Source organism: Lissotriton helveticus, chromosome 9 (genome assembly GCF_964261635.1).
Source record: "Lissotriton helveticus chromosome 9, aLisHel1.1, whole genome shotgun sequence".
NCBI classification, from domain to species: Eukaryota; Metazoa; Chordata; class Amphibia; order Caudata; family Salamandridae; genus Lissotriton; species Lissotriton helveticus.
This window is the reverse complement of record NC_136070.1, coordinates 80,658,008-80,675,049: the sequence shown is the minus strand read 5'-3', so window position 1 is coordinate 80,675,049 and position 17,042 is coordinate 80,658,008.

The window sequence follows — 17,042 nt, the reverse complement described above, 5'->3', positions numbered from 1 at the left end:
TTGCACATACCTGAAGTGCGTCAAGATCACACTTCCTTCGGATATTTCAACGGCATAACCGTTGAAATATCTTCTGTGAATAAACGTGACGTGTAGATTACAATTCAAGTCAATAACACAGTTTGCTTCATGGAGCTTCAGGTGGACACCTATTGCTAGAACAAAACTCATAGAATTGCCGTTCCCACTCATTAGCAGCCAAATAAGTCAATTCGGGAGATGCATACCTTTGACTTGATATCTTTGCTCTTTTTGATCTCCTCACACCTGTTTGCTCATCATCTGTGTCATTCTATTCTGATGGCTCAGAGCTTTCAGGAATAGGTGGTGGTACCTGTCCTGCCGTCAGACGCCTTCTCAGAATCTCACCTCTTTTGTGGCAATGGTCTCTGGTCACAACTCGCTTTCTTACTGCACCATACTCTTTGTTGGGGTATGTATCTCTCGTAGTCAAGTCCCTTGACTGTGACACCCTTTGGAACCTACAGTTGACTCTCGCAGAACCCCCTCAGGCCAAAATAGTACTGTCCCAGTAGCTTGCTGGTTCCCAACAGCTTGGCTAAACTGATCCCTCTTTCTCTCTGTTACCACAGGCACATCAGGAACAGACGCTGTTGTATCACTCAGGGGACTTGGGACTCTGCAAGTGTGTGCTGGATGCACCCAGTTCGGGAGACTGCTGCACTTGACAGCATTGTTGATGACTAGGATCACCTGGAAAGGCCCCTTCCAGTAAGGTTTCATACACGTTTTTCACATGTGTTTCTTCACCATTTCCCTGTCACTCAGACTGAGGTCATGGCACTGCTTCTGCTGGACTGCAAGGGCAATTTCTCCAACCTGATGAGAGATTAAACGTACCACGTCAGCGAGGCCTTTGCAGTATTCCAATATAACACCATCTATAATATTGACTAATGCATTACCAGGAAAAGTTGGCAGCCTCATCACACGTACCATGATCACTTTGTGAGGTGACAATCCTGTCTTCCTATCTGGAGTACATCAACATAAGGGACAATGCATCTGGCCACTTCAAAGATGTAGAAATGCACTTTTGTCAATCTGGATTTCAACATCTCGTTAATCTGCTCCACATACCTGGAAGCCGCCGGTTGGTAACTGCAATGAAGCTAATGCTCAACCTGTAGTGCTGCACATAAATTTTTTAGGACCTCATTGTTAAAATGAGTTCTGTGGTCTGACTCAAGAAAAGCCGGAAATCTGAATCTCAGATTCAACTTCCATAACAGTATTTTTGCCAACAGTCAAACTATCGTTTCTATGAGTAGGATAAGCTTCAACACATTTTGAGAAAATGTACTCAATGACCAAAACATATCTTAAACCGTTGCAAAGGGGCATCTCTAAGAAGTCCATTTGCATCTGGCTAAAAGGAACTGCACATTTTCCATTGTGACCCATATTAACCTGTGTTTTTATTCCTGGATTGTGTTACTGGCATATTATACAACGATGGCACCATGACTCTGCAGTTACTCTAAATCTGGGTTTATACCATACCTGTTGGAAAAGGTGCATCATTGCATCTCTCCTAACAGGTGCAGGCCCATGGTAGTGCCTTGCCATTGGTGACAATAAGATGTCAGGCAATACCGGCCTACCATCCATGTAAATCCACACGCTATCTTCCCTCTTGATGCAACCTGCTCATACCCAACCCTGCTGTTCTGCTTCTGACACCTCATCTTGTAGCTTCCTAACAGCCTACCAGGTGTCTAAGGCTGACAACATTCATGTACAATCTGTGATGTTGGATGTGTTTGTCAAGATCTCTTTGTTAAATGTGTGTGCATGCTAGGCACGATATCTTGCCATCTCATCTGCATAACGGTTGCCGACTGTGACATAGTCTGTATCTTGTCAATGAACAACACCTTTCACAACAGCAATTTTGTCAGGCAGTTGTAGGGACTGCTAAAGGTTCCTCATGCACTCCCCAGTGCTAATGGGCGAACCAAAGGGCGTCATGAACCCACGCTATGACCACAATTGCCCAAAGTCATGTACGACTCCAAAGCCATACTGACTATCAGTGTAAATAGTAGCTCAGATCTGTTCTCGAACGGTACATGCTTGTGTCAGAGTTAGGAGCTCTGCAGCTTTCAGATTTCCCTCACTGTCTCTCAAACAGGAATTATCAACAAACAATACATGGTCTGATTCAGACTGAGGTTCTTTCCTGCTACACTTTCCTCGCTCCTTTCTCAAAGTGATGTCCGAAGTACAGGACTTCAGTTATGCAAAATTCTTTCTTAGTCAGGGATACTTTATGTCCACTTTCTAACAGATGGTTTAGGAAGGCAATAGTATCACCCATGCAAGCTTCTATTGTAGTTGATGCCACCAATAGGTTATCAATATATCAGACCAACATTGAGTGATTCAGCATTTTCAGATGTTCAAGATTCTTTTTCAGTATCTGATAAAAGATTGAGGGACTTTCCGTATAACCTAGTGGGACTCAGCACCATGCCAACACTGCCGAAATAGAAAGTGAATAAAATGGGCTGTCTTCATGCAACTGATTCAAAAGAAGGACAGGCGTAAGTCAATGACTGAAAACCATTCTGCCCCAAATGAAATCTGAAATAAAATCACAGCTGGATTTGGTACAATAGGATGACATTGAACAACAATGGCATTCACCTTGCACAAATCCAGCACAATGCGATATTTACCATTCAGCTTCTGCAAGCCCATAACAGGAGAGTTACATGGACTTCCTCTTATTTTCTTCAGGATTCGTTGCTCAATCATTTAGTCAATCACAGGAGTAATTCCAGTAAAAGTATCTGGAGACAATTGTATTGTGGGATTCTTGGGCACTCTGCATTTGATTTAATTGAGATTCGGACCGGCTCAACACCTTTGATTAGGCCAGTATCTTTACCTGTCCCAGACTTCAGGTAGCACAGTGTCTCTTAATTCCTCTGGCAAATCCTCACTTGTCAGGAGAGGATACATCCATACATCATTTATGTTGGGCAAGTTTGAAAACAACATCCTCATCATTCGTATGGAATGAATTTCCTCTGGGTGTGCAATAAATTAAACTATCCAGTTTACAAAGTAAATCACGTCCAAGCAGGTTCACTGGACTTGTGTCACACACCACAAATCAGTGACAATCCTCAAAGGATTCTATTTTAACAGAAACTGGTTTTAAAATGGGGTAGACAACTTTTTGTTCTTAACTCCTATAACTTGGATACTTTCTCCCAAGAGGGACCGGTTTGAAACCTCTGCTGTAGAGCAGGTAGCACCAGTGTTGACAAGGAATGAGATAGGATTCCCATCCACATAGGGACCACTCTGGTCTACCTCTAGATCTATGCCAAACACGCCGATCAACTCCCCCCTCAGGCACCATCATGCTAATGAGTCCTGATCACTGTCTTCTAATTCAATCAAATAGTGTTGTGCTACATTCTGATTTGGGTGGGCATTTTGATTCACATTGTATCTTTGTACCTGAACAGTCTGTTGTGGCATAGGAGCTTGTGACATTTGCATTTGCTGTAATATATTAGAATTCTGCATTCTCTGTCCCTGCCGCTGTTGAGTCTGTCCCATGTTATTTCCTTGAGACTGTGTGTAATCCACATTCTGTATCTGATTCTCCATTTTCTTCAAAACAGACTTACACTTGTGTCTCCAATGTCCAAACCTGCCGCACGCGTGAGATTGATTTGTCTTTTTCAAAAGCAACACCTCAATACTTGTTCTAGGGTCTACAGGATTACCACGACCTCTAACTTGTGACAGGACATTCTGCTGCGACAATCATTAACACCCTGTGTAATCGGAACCTGATTATAACCTCTCTCTACCTGCCCTCTACCTGAACAGCAGACTCAGCTTCTACACCCCCACCCGCCAGCTCCGTTCTGCCAGCCTCGCCCTCGCCGCTGTTCCCCGCATCCAACGAACAACCTCCGGCGGCAGATCCCTCTCCTACCTCGCCGCCAAGACCTGGAACACCCTCCCTACCCACCTACGGCAGACCCAAGACCTACTCGCCTTCAGAAGACTCCTCAAGACCTGGCTCTTCGAGCAGTAGCGGCACCCCCTCCCCTCAGCGCCTTGAGACCCTCACGGGTAAGTAGCACGCTTTACAAGTACTCTGATTGTCCTGTGTTCTCGAAACCCATCTGATTTTGACCTTTCTGCATCGCCTTTTTCTGTGCAATCATTAATTTCTCCTTCAGGTTCTTTTGTCTCATTTCAATTTTGTTTACACAATATTTAGCTAAACGCAAAAATTCATCTACTGATTTATTCTGCCAACAAAGTATTTGCTGTTGAATCATCTGAGAAATCTCAGGTCTCAAACCCATAACAGTGCAGTTATATTTGCCTCGGTTTGCTTTATAACCTACCCTACTATCAAAGCGTGGGTGGAGTTAGAATAGTAAATACCCACTCCATTGCAATCAATGGCCGGTCCTTATAATAATAGGTATTTTATGATGTGAGTATGTGTGTGTGCGTGCAGCCGTGCGTGCATGTGTGTGTGTCAAGTATTTTAGTGCCAAAATAAGCCCTTAGTCTTTGAGATTCAATCGCCACTGTAATTTAGTGTGATTATTACTGTGATAATATATTGTGTAATTTCTCTGAGGAAATCAGTCATATGCCTCAAAACATTTGAATAAATTCGGGCATTTGGGCCCAGTGCAATATGATTTTTCTATTTGTGCTCCATCCCCACCAAACTGATAGCGCCTAGAGGAGATTTGATTCGTAATTTGTGCTGTCCAAAGAATACTCATTCAGATACGAGTGAAAGGTGTAGCAGAAGAGGAGCGTGCTGATGGGAAAGGATGAAATGGAGAGTGGAGCGAAAGAAAGGAGGTGAAAGGATACCGAGGAGTGAAAAGATGTACAAGTTACAAAAGTGAAGCTTCAGAAAGTTCTCTTTTCAATTAACTGGGCTGCGAGTCTGCCACGTTTGACCCTCCCCCAGGTGCCTGATCTCGCTGCCCAGCAGTGATGCAGGCGCGGCTGGGCTTGCCCTCCGGTTGGCCTCTGAAGGCCCGACTGTACTCGTGAAGGATCGCCCGCGTGCCTGATAAATGCCAGGCTCCAGGCTCCGGAGCCACGAGCCCGGTAATCCCCTGTTCCTCACCTAACCAAGTTGTGTGATTCTGGGCAATCAACTTTCTCCCTGCGGTTCAGTTTCTTGATCTTCTAAAGCTGTGAATGCCTAGCAGGGGTTCTCCTCGCAGCGTGTGCCTTATAAATAAACCGGGGAGGAGGAGGGGGGCGGGGAGGCAGCGAGGGGAGGGGTGTCGTGATGGGCCAGTAGGAGCGCAGCGTCTTTTGATTTACAAAGATGCAAACACAAACAATCATTTTAAATAACTGGTTTCACATTATGCCTGTCCTCGACTCCTCCCTTCCCCTGTTCCCCAGATGTTATCATTGCAGACTAGGGTGCAGGGACCTTCCAATTCCCGTGCCTCTGAGTCCGCGGACGACTGGTTCTGAATATAGAATACTAAGGAATACAGCAACTACATTTAGGTGTGCTTTGGTGTCTATGGCATAAAGTTGTATCTAGACTACTTTTGTAGATCTAGCAGTGTAATACTCAAGGTGGGTGAGTATTTGGCATCAGATTCATCTGAGCACCTGATACAAAATGAAATGAATATTTTTGATGTGCAGATCGGAAAAGCATATACACGGTGGGGCATATTTATGAGTTCTGGCGCATCTCTGCAAATCAGCAGGGATGCGCCAGAACAAATGCGTCACGCAAAACTACCCTTGCGTCACGGCGGATATGCCGCATTTACAATGCGGGGCGCCGTGGCGCAATGGTAGGCAGATGCGTGACGCATCCCGTGACGTAAGGGCGGCGCATCGCTGGAGTCGCATCGCAAGCGCGACGCGACTCCAGCAATGCTCGGGTGTGCCCTATACTTAACGTGCTGCGTCGGTCGTTACGCCTGCTTCAAGCAGGCGTAAGGAATTGACGTAGCAGCGTCGCACAAGTGCTTGCGTGAAATCTTGTAGATTTCACGCAGGCACTTTTGTGAGGCGCACCTGCCCCGGAACGCCCACCCTGCGCCGGAACGCCTACATGTAACGCAGGGCTTTACAACGTGATGCATCTGCCTAGATGCGTCACGTTGTAAATAGGTCGCAGGGATGCGCCACGTTTACGCCGCCGTTGCGTGACGCAACGGCGGCGTAAACGTGGCGCAAGTGCCATGTAAATCTGCCTCCAATTGTTTTTTATATATGGTTCACAGTCATGGTTGTAGACATATGGAAGGAGAGGAATGGATCACAGACTTTTGCCCTGGGTTCGGGCTGGGGCAGAAGCAGTACGTGCCTGACAAATCAAGAGCAGGAAAGGGAAGGACGAAAGAAACCAAAGGAGGAAGGAGAGAGTTGAGATGGAAGACATGAAAGGCATATAATAATAAGAGAGCGAAAGGGCAGGGGGAGAAATAAAAAGGAGAGCAGGTGTGTAGAAGTGGCACATTATGAAACCAAGTGAGCTAGTGAATCCTGGCATCACCTCTTAAATCTTTTGATACTGGGCAAAGCACACCTCTCTCAGGTTCGGTTTCCTATTCCACCAAACTTGGGGGTGTTTGATGTGATTCCGTTTGCAGCGTGTTCTGTACAAATAGGCACTCACTAAGGTGGGCAGAAGTGTGGAATTATTGAAATAGAAGAAGGTGGAGAGGCAGAAAATAGAGGAAGTGGGTGAAAAGGAGGGGGAACATCCTTTACAACGCAATTTTTACAACGCACTACCATTACGAAGCAACTTTTACAACGCAAGTTATTACAACGCATTGCGCTGGGGAGCGCTCTAAGATAGGGAATAGTTTAATTACTATCCAACACCTTCCCTACTATCCACGGGGACTGGAGTTGGAATAGTAAATTAAACTATTCACTATCCAGCGCCCCCCAACGCAAGTCGTTGTAACGACTTGCATTGTAAAACGTGCGTCGTAATGGCATGCGTTGTAAAAGCATGCGTTGAAACATCATACATCCGAAAAGGAGTGCTGAGTTAGAGGCGGACTACCTGGATCTGCACAAAAACAGATCTTTGTTCATAGGTCCCTCTGCGGCTTCCATCTTATCGCATGTGTTTTCATGGTTACCATATGGCAAATACGCCCCAGTACCATGCAAGTGAAACCCCATGAGATGAGACATTACCTGGGGGACCGATCTTCCTGGACGTAATACCACGTGGAATTCCCAGGTCTGTGGGGTTTTATGCAAACATTTACCACCTGTTCTTAGCAGACCTCCGGGTGGGATGGGGTGGCAGAAGGTAACGTGCAGAGTAGTGAAGGGAAGGTATTTTCTGGCAGGGAGAAGCATTGTATGCTCTCCTGACAGAAAACAAGCATTTGCAATGCAATTGGTCTCGACTTTGGGACCTTATATGTATTTAGCTGTGCAGCACATTAGCCTGGGTGCTGAAACATTTACTGTTCTTTTATATGGAGGGAAAGTAAGCACCCAACTGTGTGACACACAAGGTTTGGGAACACATGGAAAGAAATATTGCCTTTCAGCGAGAAATGATATAGTCCAAAGCTCTGTTTTTAATATGAAAGCAGGGCCTTCGGTGGTCATATCACTGAAAATACAAGATTTGAAAAAAATATTATTGTCTACGGGTGCTCGTGGAAGACAATTTCTATGGACTGGAATTTAGAGAATGCTAAAAGGATTCTAGTATTTTGCTGACCTCTGCTGGTCGTTTTCTATCAAGAAAGTTAAATAGAGGCAGTTGCCAGAAAAATTAAAAAAAATAAAGTACCTCAGCAGAAAGCAATTCTGGTATTTTACTGACCTCTGTTGGTCGTTTTCTATCAAGACAGTTAAATACAGGCAGTTGAACAGAAAAAAAAGTCCCTAAGCAGAAGCAGGCAAGTCCTAGGGCTGATCTCCAGAGCCCAAAAAGTACATACACATATAAGTATATACTAAAGTATATACTAAAGTATATACATGAGGTCTTGAATGCTCGACCTAAAAGAACAAGGAATGAGGCTTTGCTGCTGCAGATAAAGTGGCATGTGATTTCACCGTAAGAAATTACTGGACAGTAAAATCGGGTCTGGTTCTCTCACAACCAGAAAAACTGGGTGCAAAAAACCAATCCATTTAGAATCAGCAGCAGCATAGTTCCATGAGGCGATTCATCTCCCCCTGACTTGCAATGAGGGTCCTACAATGTTGCTCAAAGCATTCCATAAGATCTTCCCTTTAGCACCCCTCCTCTTATAACAAATACTACATCAAAGGGACATCAACAACAATAGCAGTACCACAATATGCCCCTGACTGAATAGCAGGGGTATGAAGCTCTCCAAATCATAACTCTTTTGTGAAATGATACTAGATTAGTGACCAAGGAGTTCGTTTAGACATGGGCGGGACAACTGCCAACCGGCTTGGGGTGGGGGGGGGTAAAGGCCTTAAACCCGCCTGACCTGTAGCAGCCAGCCCATCAAATTAGCCAGCTGCTGTGGTGGAGAATTTCCAGCAAATGTGCTTCCTCCATGATGTTGTGATGCCTTGATTGCTGGAGCACTTTCTACAGTACACATAAAGTGATAGACGAAATGCTTGAATTAATTTCAGACACTGGTAATTACTTGGGCTGCGCCCCAGTCCATTGTTATTTTACACGTCACCCCTCCTCAGTTTGGACTCAGCTCTATGTAAGTCAGTCTTGATCGTGTTCTTATAGGAGCAGTCCAGCCACGCCTGAGATTAATTCAATCATTCCACCCATCATTTTTTGTATACTTTAGTATATCCCCATAAGCGGGACGGGTATTCCCAGACATGGGCTGTGCACTCTGTTTCACTGAAGCCAAGCTAAACCTAGCTGGAGAGGCCATAACAAGGGCGAAATCAGCCCTGGGTTGCTTGTGTTCTGGTTCAAGGAGTATCTGGTTTATTATTTTATTTATTTAAGTAGCTTATACAGCGCGCAGCTACCCCCGAAGGGGTGTCCCGGCGCTAAAAACAGGAACTCACGACTAAAGAGGGGAAGCAGGAGGAATGTGGGACTAGAATCGTGTTTTGGAGAAGAGTTCAGTTGGCAGTTCAGGGTGGACAGTTCCCAATCAGGTGCCTGTGCTGGGATTAGAACCTAACTTCCCAGTTCCAAAACCTGTCAACTCCTGAATAAGCTTGACTGGAGGGGTGGAACTCTGGAGGGGCTGGGCTCACAGACAAGCACAGCCTGAGACACTTCTACCCACCCCCAATGCTTCAACCCAAAAAAAGGTCCCAAGGATACTGCTGGAAGCTCACTTTGTGAAGAGGTCTCCAGCTCATCTTTTGTTCCGCAGTGTTATATCAGCTCTTCAGAGGGAGACATCGAGAAATACACTGATATTGTAAGTCACACAGTGGCATTGTGTGAGCTGGAAGGTCTCTGTTTCAGTCCTCCAGTTTAAGGCCGGCGCTTTAGCCACTAGACCATATCACTTAACCCTCTGTTACAGAAGTACAATTCTTTTTTCTTCCTCCCACACACCAAAGTTAATACAATATCTTATGCAGCAGGTATTAGTAATTTTTATGTAAATTTAATTAATACACAACTGTGGTTGTGCTTGTTTCTAAATTCAACAAACAGCACCACCATGTGGCAGACTGTTATAGATACCATTTCTGACAATTAAGTGCCTGTGCCGAGAACCAAAAACCACCGGCCTAAATTAAGCAATGGGTGGAACTGACCCTTTAAGACTCTGCATAAGTTATTGTCTTCGGCATCATCTTCTACCCTGGAAACCTGTTGTCACAGTGGGCTCCGCAGGCTTGTAAAAATTTTGCTTTTTGTTATGTCTCTGGTCCTCTGCAGCCCTCTGGTCATCATCTTCACCCACACCTATAACACAGAAGGTGGTGACCTGTCCTGGCTTTGCCAGCCTGCTGGAGAATCACTCTGCTCTCTGAGTCTTGCTAGAAGGGTCATTTCACTTTCTCTCTGCTCAAGGACACCCTAGAGGATTTAGACCAGAAGGATCTTTTTAGTAATCCAAGTGCAATATCAAATCTTGACAAACTGAAGATTAAAAAAATGTTGCTTGAACAGTTTGCCACACGCAGAGCAGGAGTGGAACTTTCTAAACGTTCAGTAAGCGCCCACTGTCTCATTAAGAATAGTGAGGGCATGGAACCTTATTTGTATTTGATGCACAATTCCCAGGACAGGTTTTTAATGTCTCATTTTAGGCTCAATTTATTACCAAATATACTGGCTGACCCACCAGGTTTTACCTTAACAATTGCGCAGAAGGGTGCCTGCGGCTGCAACAATCGGTCTCCGCAGGACACCCTTCATTTTGCATTTTTGTGTCCTTTTTACAAGATGCATAGACGTAAATTTCTGGTAGACATCCTAAAACAGTTGAAGTTCCGTCATGCTAAAGTTGCCTTGCTCTTTATACAAAGAGCAAATGACATGCGCACATTATGCTGTATCATGAATTTTATTAAGGTCTCGGTAAGGCTAAGAAACACTAGAGGACTGAGTTAATTAATGGTTCCAGATAAAATTATTTTCTATTTTTTTTAATTTGTATCGGCGAATTTTAGATGGAGTTCAGACATGGTATTTAATTGTATTTTTAATTGTATATTTGTACTTATATGATGTTTTTTAATCATCGAATAAAGACTTACTGAACTGAACTCTGCTCAGTCATCTTTAAAATGTAAAATCTTTGTACACTACGTTATACTTATCATCAAGGCGAAGGCAAAACAACATGTCCTGTGACTTTGAGCAGACAATTTTCACACAAGTTGCTGCCCGAACCCTCAAGGGGACCAGGCAGCTGTCCTCTCCCTTGGGCCAGAGAATGATAGTACACATTATGCCTCTTCATTATCATGTTTAGCCAGGCATCAAGATCTACCTCCAATCTATTTTCATTCTCACCCCTGTCTTCCTCCCACTCAGGACATGGTGCAAGGTTAGTGTTATGATAACGTTTTTTCCTTTGCTAGCACAGAGACAGCAATGTCTGGTTCCTTTCTGCAGCGTACACCTTTCCATTTGTCAGAGGTGCCAATTCCCAAATTTCCAGGGTGCAAGGGAACTACTGATCCCCATGACAACACAGGAAGTGACATCACAGGAAGTGCCAACAGTCGACAAGACATGTTATTTGTAGCACTTAGAAAGACTCTGGATAGAAGACAAGGGGCATATGTACAAAGAAATGTTAGAGCGTGGAGCTGTGCCAAATTTGGCTGCGCTGCGTTCTGACATTTCCAAAATGCAGGGATTGGCTCTATTTACAACAATACGGCGTACCCCTGTGTTTTCGCAGGCGCTAAAATTAGCTGCCTAGCACCAACAGAGGCGCCCTTGCACCATAGTACAAGGTGTGCATGCGTTGCAGGGAATTGTTGCTTATGTGCAGGATAATGTCCCTTCCTGCACATAAACAAGCAATAATGGCAATTTGTTACTTCTATGTGAGCTGCAGATTGCAGAACACATTGAAGTAGCAAATCTTTAATATTATTTAATATTTATTATTTAATGGTTGCTTATCTGTGGGAAGGGACACCTTTCAAACCCGTTCTTTCAAAAAGTCCAATGCAAAGTCAATCCATATGGGCAAGGACCGTGATAAGTCCGCTCGAATATATGTACAGGTCACGAAGGCGTCTTTCTGTTCAGCGCTCCTGTCCGCGGACAACTGGTTCTGAATAAAGAATACTAAGGAATACAGCAACTACATTTAGGTGTGCTTTGGTGTCTATGGTATAAAGTTGTATCTAGACTACTTTTGTAGATCTAGCAGTGTAATACTCAAGGTGGGTGAGTATTTGGCACCATGTGAGCACCTGATACAAAATGAAATGACATTTACTTTATGCAGTGTATACTGTCAATAAACATTTTTGATGTGCAGGTCGAAAATGCATATCCACCAATTCTTTTTGATATTTGGTTCACAGTCATGGTTGTAGACATATGGAAGGAGAGGAATGGATCACAGACTTTTGCCCTGGGTTCGTGTTATCCATGCTTGCAGCATGCCATGGGTTTGGGAAATTTAACATAAGAATTAAAATCTATTTTAAAGCATGTAAAGTTACATTCTGACCCCAACATCTAGACGTAGGATGGAAAATGCTCGCCTTCGCAAGGCATGTCAATCATCAATTAGTTACTTTCTTCTTAATCTGGAGCAAAGAAATTCCATGCTGTGGCTTGAGAAGTGAAGAAGAGATCTCAGATGAAGAAGTCATGAGTTGTAGTCAGAGCTCAGCCTCTTCAACACTGTCAGGAATATTTACCTGCCATGCCAGAACTTTAGGATAACTGCTGATTATGTAAATAATTCTAATTTATTTTATGCAGGTTTATCCTATCTCGATAACTTGAAAATGTGGCACAAGCTGGGCCCTCCTGAACCAATAGTGGACAGCAACAACACAAGCCCTTACTTTGCTGCTGCTATTAACCAGGTGTAGATCATACTTAGAAAGGGTAGAGCATAGTATGTGCAATGTATACATAGCTATTTATTTAAATATCTTCAATGCACTAAACACAGTCCATACTGCTTCCAGGTACTGAAATATTTAAGACTGGGGTCAGATGCAGTAGGGAGCATTGAAGAAAGCAAAGAAAAATGGCAGGAGGCAAATAAGTAGAAAACACATGAATTATCTAATGTACTGCATCACAGGTTTTGGTGAGGACATTTAGCAGAGATAGCTTTTTTGGCAATAATCCATCTTGAAGTTCCCTTTAAAGTTAGTGAAGGCGTAGAAAGTAATCTTAGTTCTTTTGGAAGGTTGTCTCATAAGTGTTCTAAAATCTGGTGTCATTTAGAGCAAGGAGTTGGGTTAGATGAGGATTGTATGTGAACCAATGGCACTGGAGGTCTGGATAGCTGCTCTCTTAGATATGAAAGGGCAAATCTACAAAGATTTGACGCAACAAAAATCTACAAGACAACTTGCTGTGTTGTTTCAAATGGAGAGAGAAGGAATGGGCCATATCTCCTAAGGTATGGTGCATTCCTGCTCTCCCTTTGCGCTGATGGAGCTGAGTGCAGCTGAGTGCAGCCTAGCGCCAACGCAGGCACCCGTGCACTGTGGTGCAAGGGTGCCTGCATTATAGGCGGATTTTTTGTGTGCAGGAAGAGAGACCTTCCGTCATGAAAATCCTCTGAGGCTTTTTCCTATCTCTAAGTGTGCTACAGAATTCAGCACATGTAGAAAGAGGAAATAACATATTTCTCCTCGTTATGCCAGTGGCGGCCAGGGCCGTACTGGCTACCGGGCAGTTGTGTGTGCTGCCGAGCTGGGGGTTGTTTTCGTTAATAGTGACCTGCGTGTGAAAAACGAAATTCGTTTTGCTTTTTTAATTTCAATGCGCACGCAGGTCCCCATCAACGAAATGAGCCCCCACCACAGAGAAATTAGCCCCCAGCTCGGCAGCACACACAACTGCCCGGTAGCCAGTCCGGCACTGGTGGCGGCCCCTACAAAACTCAAGTGGGGGGGCTGAGGGGGTGAATGGAACGGGGGATTAGAGAAATAATGAGATTTTTTCTCAAATGCATCTGTTCTGCTGCCAACTCTGTTGTCCACCTCTGTGCTCCACTTCTCTCCTGATGGTGTCCCAGCAGTCCCTGGAACTCCAGCAGAGGCTCCCCACCCAAAACCTGCGCTGCTTTCAATAGTATGAGAGCCGCGCCAGGATTGGTATAAGCGGCACGGTTTGCCACTCAAACAGTGCCTGGAAGTCAGTGCTGTTTCTCCAACTCTGCTGTGCAACACAGCTGGGTTAGAGAAACCTAAGTGCGTATGACGGGTTGGCCGGCCTAAGATGGCCAGCCAAACCGGCATGCGCACTTACAGTGCTACACAACTCCTACCCTGCTGTCCTCATGGCCCCTCCCCGTCCAGAATTGGCTGGCTCTAGTGGGGAAATAACAATAAAATGATAATAAATTGGTTTATTAACATTTTATTTTGCCCGTTTTTTCAGCGGGGCGACGCTTCTCTCCATAGTGTAGGAGACGCTGCTGCGTTATGCCTCCACTAGGGAGGCATATCATTTTGATGCATGCACAGGTTTTAATAGTGTTAGTAAATCTGGGAATGCACCGGAAACCATGGGTAGCTGTGTGGGAACACCCATACTCAAACCATGGAAAGCCTTCCATGTGTAGAGTAACGCAGGGCAGCTACTTCCCCTGCATTGCATTACTACAGATTTACTACGCTACGCAGGGGGATGTATGACGTTACAACGCATGCTTTTACCACGCATGCTGTTACAACGCAAGTATTACAACGCAAACCTTTACAACGCATAGCGCTTTGGGGTGCTGGATAGTGAATAGTTTAATTTACTATTCCAACTCCAGTCCCAGTGGACACTAGGCAAGGTGTTGGATAGTAAATTAAATGTATTCCCTATCCTAGAGCGCCCCCCAGTGCAATGCGTTGTAATGGTTTTTGCTGTAAAACCTGCGTTGTAATAGCACTGCGTGGTAAAAGTTGCGTTGTAAAGGATGTTTCCCTACACAGGGCCACTCATGTCAAAGTAAATCTGACTCGAGGGCTTGCGCGATGCAACGGCGTCACAATCTCTCAGTAAATCGTGGCTTTAGTGTTAGATGTCATCAGTGTTGTCTCCCGTGGGTAGGCGCAGCATTTTGACGCATCCCCAGGTCTACCAGTAATGGCAAATCTGTGTATGAACCAAAATCCATGGGTGGATGCGTGTGGATACACACGCTCCACCCAGGGATGCTTTTCTAGGTCAGAGTAACGCAAGACAGCGATTTGGCCTTGCATGGCTTGATAAATCTGACTTTATGGGTTGCGCCGCCCTTGCGTCCCCAACAGTATGATTCTGCAAAGTGCTTCATTGTGGCCACCAGTCTGCATCGGAGCTATACAGATACAGTATAACATACAATTAATTAAATAAAACACTCTGGGGCACATTTATGGGAGCGTTACCTCTTGCTTGCACCACGCCACGTGGTACATGGGTGACACAAACATCTAAGTCATATTTGTGAAGCCATTGCAAAGTCAATTTGCATGGATTTGACTGGCTTCAAAAATATTGAGTGATGCAACGCAGAGCAAAATGCTGCGTTGCATCACTCTGAGCAAGGGAGACTTTCCATGGGCCTTGCAGTGGGTGGTCCCACTGAACTCCCATGGTTTTTGATGCATTTCCAGATTTACCCAACCTGATAAACCTGGGAATGTGCCAAGAAGATATGTGAACTTTGTAACCCAAAGGAGTTAGGTCCTTATTGGACGTGGACAAGGCTGGACCATTTATAATTGCAAAAAACACACAAATGCCTAGACCACTCTCTTTTTTTAAAAGAACAAAAACAATTAATGAAGGTCAAGAATACTCTTTATTGAATTCTGACCTGGTAGTTATATTTTATACGTTTGACTTCTTTTTTTACTTTCAAAGTTTTTTTTACATATATATTCATTAGCAAAAATAGGACAAACTGTACATATATTTACAATACTATACAAACCAATTCATAAACCAAACATGTCACAATATATCTACACAAACTCAAAAAAACATAATAACAACAAAAAACACATTAAATTGATGTGTACTTGTTCTCAATAAATGAGAGACAAAATCAAAAGGAGGACAAGAAAGGCAGGAAGGAAGGAGAGCATAAGGACTGGAGTCAAATTAATGATACTCTTTCATGATGTTAAAGCTAACAAATAGTTCTTGTAAGTAAAATATTCCTTCAAATGTGCCTCCAAGTATGCCTGTGCCTCCAAGTATGCTATACTTGGAGGCACAGGCATACAGGATTGTTTTTGTGCAGGAAGGTGACTCTTCCTGCATAAAAATAATCCTGCATGCCACTATGCAGCCCATTGCGCACCATCGCAGAAGGAAAGGATAGGAATGCTCTGTATACCTTAAATACAGCGCATTCCTGAGACGCAGTGCAGCAAGATGACTTGCTAGGCTGCCCTATGCCACGATCTTCATAAATATGAGCCTTAGCGCATCAAATGCTTTGTGGAATCTGACCATAGACTCAACAGCCGACGGCCCGCTCTGTATGAAGCCGATTCTAGGCCCATTGAGACCCCGTTAGAAGCCACCCTTTGATTACAGAGCACCCTTGATCAACCACATCTCGGGATCCTCCACGAGCTCCCCTGTGTGCCAATGAAACATATGTTGTAAGTACCGCCCAAGCAGCGTACACCACGCTGAATAATACATACAGCAGGGCAGGGCCTTATTCAATATTTATGCATTCAGTATGCCGGGTGCATCAAAGGGTTAGCTGTTCAGATGCATTATTAATGCATGAGCCTGTAAATCATCTGCAATAAAAAAAACTGTTCATATAATCTTCCTCTAACTAAACTATTGACTTGCTCACTAGTTTCTTTAATTGAATTTGAAAGGAGCCATGGAAAGTCAATTGGCAGAAGCCTTCTGCAGTGTGAAGCCTTCCTTCCAAGCAGCCTCGAACTGTGATCTCCTGCCTACTGGCGTAAGGGGGTGCTCTTAGAGCTTAATAAGTTTGAATATATAAGGTTGCAGGAATGCCTATCTGGTGTACTTCTATTTTATGTATGGAATTTAATTGGTGCATTTGTGGAGCATCGACCGAGCTCCAAAGAACTGCACATCATTTTACAGAGAACTTTTTTATTGCAATGGGAGCCTCTCATACATGACATGCTGTACTCAAAACAGTCTGGTGTTGGAGTCCGGTTCAGACCAGAAACCAGGACATGCAGTGCAGAGCATGTGATGAAGAAAGTAAGCTATCGATATGCCTTTTTCCAGGATTACAATTTGTGGCATGGTGCGATAAAGTGATTTGCACAGAATCACACAAGTTGTTGCATGAACATCAACGCTGAGATTAGAACACCAGTCTCCAAGATCCATGGACGGCAACAAAGTAGCTAGACCACATTTCCTCTTAGGGCAATTCTCTGTTTTA